Genomic DNA, 3600 nt, shown 5'->3' with positions numbered 1-3600 from the left:
AGGTTCTGGTATAGTATTCAGAAATCAGTAAGTAGATTAATTGGGAGGACAGTCAGGTAGTCATTGCTGAGACCTGAATCCATAGCCTAAACTACTTGGTAGAAGAAACATTTCAAATGATAGAAATGGAAAATATAAGAGAACAGATGAGAGAATTTGAAAACAAATCTTGGAGACCAAAAATGCAAATAAAAGGATTTGGGAAGGAGATAAAAAATGGAGGAGAGACAATCATTGGCCAATAAGAAACTAAAATTTCCCTGAGGTGGGTGGCTGGTGGATATATGATCAAATTAAAATGACACAAGTTCCTGGTAGAGTTCATGAGTAAAGACACACACCTAAGTCCACCCTAATAAAATTGTAGAGCTCAGCTTGTCTCCCAGACCGATTCCTCCCCCCAAATCCCCGCCACACGAGGCTATGGGGCACGGATCGAGGGATTGAAGAATGTCCCGTGTTCCACTGGGGAAAGTCCTCCTGAGGAATGTCATCCGACACACAGATGCTCACAATAAGATTCAGGAGGAATCAGATATGTGGAAAATAAGAGAACTGGAGAAACAGATGGAAGATGCTTACTGGGGGACCAAAAGGAAAATGTTACCCAGTAGTTCAAGCCGGATGTGTAGTGATGGTTTTGATGAAGAAAGTCAAAGAGACTATTGGAGGCCAAAGAATGAAATTTCTGGGGCACTGAAGATGATTTTCTTAAGGCTAAATCGTGGAATAAGAAGTTATATGATTATGAAACTAATATGCCAGACAGATGGGGTCACAGTGGTTATAAAGAGTTATACCCTGAAGAATTTGAAACAGACAGTAGTGATCAGCAAGATATTACCAATGGGAAAAAAACATCTCCCCAAGTAAAATCATCTACCCATGAGTCTCACAAACACAAGAAGTCAAAGAAATCTCACAAAAAAAAAGCAGAAAAAAAAGTCACACAAAAAACAGAAGAAAAGCAAAAAAGAAGCCACAGATATAACAGCAGATTCCTCAAGCGAGTTCTCGGAAGAAACTGGGGCTTCTAGTACCAGGAAAAGGAAACAGTCACATAAGCACAAGAAAAAATCCAGGAAAAAGTCTCTCAAAAAATCTGCTTTATTCTTGGATGCAGAAAGTGACACTTCCCAGTCAGATGATTCCGCATCCAGCAGTTCTGAGGAAAGTGAGGAAAGAGACACTAAGAAAACCAAAAGGAAAAAGACATAAAAAAAGTCCATATCCCTGTAGTTAACAATGAAATACAGGAGAGGACGAACAGACGCACAAATTGGAAAGTGGCTACAGATGAAAGGTCTGCAGAGAGTTCAGAGGATGACTAAATGAGGAGACATTCTCCATTTCCCATCTGACTGGTTACTTACAGCTCTTCCACCTTGGGGTTTTGCCAGTGACTCTTTGCCTGGCACAGGGGCCCTGAGGTCAGAGCTGTCCTGTGCCATCTATCTACGTTCTGACAGACTTCTTGTCTTCTGTTTTGGCCTATTAAACTTGATCCTCTTATTGTTAATAGGGAATCTGGTACTTTGTTATGAAGTTTTCTTGAAGAGATTATTTTTTGCAATTAATCACATTTAGGGTAGAGTGCAAATGCAACAAATTAAAGGACCCAGAAAGCTGAATCCCAGTAACAACCTGGGTACACCAAAAGGGATGTAGAATTTGGGGAAAGCAAGGGCTGGGATCAAGAGGTGGACTGGAACTGGTGCTGTGTAGAATGTTGGAACATCGTGTTGCTCTGTTTATGTAGCAGGTGCCACAACTTTGTCTTCAGCCTTGGTGCTTTGCTCTTTCTGTATTTTGGCCTCAGAGATGTGGTCCAGTTTATTCAATGAGAAAATGAGTATAAGAGCAAGACATTTTTCCTTCATGATAACATCCATAGACAGCTGTTATTATGAGACTAGGGTTTTCTGTCAAATTTCCCTGCTGGACAAGGTCTGTGGCTACACTAAGTATACCCCTAAACATGGTAATTGGTTTAGTAAATGGTTTTCTACTTCCTGTAAAAATAAATAAATAAAATAAAATTGTAGAGCTCCAATGCTAAAGAAAATTCTCACAAACTTTCAGGTAAGAAGAAAAATGTAGCCTGCTTGGGCTGTCATAACAGAATACCACAGACTGGGTGCCTTAAACAACAGACATTTATTTTCTCACAGTTATAGAGGCTGGATCCAAGATCAAAGTGCCAGCAGGGTTGATTTCTGATAAAGCCTTTCTTCCTGGCTTGCAGACAGCTGCCTTCGCAATATGTCCTCATATGGCCTTTCCTCTGTATGTGAATGAAACGAGAAAAAGAGATCTTTGGTGTCTTCCTCATTTCATAGGAACACCATTCCTATTAGGATTACAGCACTGCCCTTATGACCTCATTTAACCTTAATTATCCCCTTAAAGACTTAACTCCAAATATAGTCACATGGGTGTTAGGGTTCTGGCATACAAATTTTGGGGGATACAATTTAGTCTATGGCAATACCTAAACAAGGAAAAAGAATCAAACTCATTGCTTTTATGGTCTGCAAGACTGGATGCTAGATGATGGTTGAATAACATTTGTATAGTGCTGAGACAAAGAGCTACAACTTAATTATCCTGTGTCTAGTCAAGTTATGATCCATCTGTCAGGACTAAAAGGAATACCATTGCAAAAACATCAGGATTTGGGGAGTAGATCACTCACTTATTCTATCAGAGAACACTGCTCAAAAAGCAACACCAACAAACAGATCCATCAGAATAGAGACCTCAAGGTAGGAGAAATGGAGGAAGAAAACAACATGTGGAGAGCAATGGACCTTGTTTTATGCACATATATCTGAATAGATAATGACAGATTTCTCTAGTAAGATGTAACAGCACTAAAATAGATTGTTAAAATAAAAGGAGCATGTGCAAGGAACATTATAATAGCTTACATCTGAATACACTTAGCTCTATGAAACTGGAGTTGGGTAATAATTGGGGAGAGAGAAGAAGAAGCATTCTAAAGGTATCATTTGGGTGGATGGTGGACAGTGGCAAGAAAGAAAGGACAAGTGAAGGGTAAAAGTGTTCTGAGATTTCATCTCATGGAGGGCAAGGAAACGGAGGTTAATAGGATATTTTGTATGAAAAGAGTTTGTACAATATTAGTAAATAGAAACTGATTATGAGTCTTTGGGAAGGGAAAGTGATCAGCCAGGATATGGGAAAGCAAAGTAGAAGATCCAAATTAAAAAAAAAAAATTGGGGCACCTGGGTGTCTCAGTTGGTTAAGCGTCCGACTCTTGATCTCAGCTCGGGTCTTGATCTTAGGGTGAGTTCAAGCCCTGAGTTGGGCTTCACGTTGGGCATGGAGCCTACCTAAAAAAAAAAAAAATGAAAATAAAAAATAAAAATAAAAAAACAAAAAATGAAATGAACAGTAACTTCATCAAACTGGTCTGGAAAAAAGTGAAAAGAAAAAGAAAAGGAAATTACTAAAGACATTACATACTAGACCTAGAAATGGAAGGAATAAAAGTAATATGTGTATTTGAGAATTGAAGAAATTCTTCCATTAAGAACAATAGATTGACAGAGTTAAATTTGGGCTAAAACATGCTA

General features: G+C 38.8%; 1 pseudogene; it reads left to right on the top strand.

Annotated features, from left to right (window-relative positions):
* Positions 1-413: 413 nt before the first annotated feature.
* LOC102728749 (uncharacterized protein NKAPD1 pseudogene) lies at positions 414-2015 on the top strand (annotated as a pseudogene).
* The last annotated feature ends 1585 nt before the right edge of the window (positions 2016-3600 follow it).

Source organism: Leptonychotes weddellii, chromosome 9, assembly GCF_054177405.1.
Source record: "Leptonychotes weddellii isolate Sample4059 chromosome 9, ASM5417740v2, whole genome shotgun sequence".
Taxonomy (NCBI): Eukaryota; Metazoa; Chordata; class Mammalia; order Carnivora; family Phocidae; genus Leptonychotes; species Leptonychotes weddellii.
The sequence above is the reverse complement of the archived record's forward strand: the minus strand, read 5'-3'. Positions and strand labels throughout refer to the sequence as shown.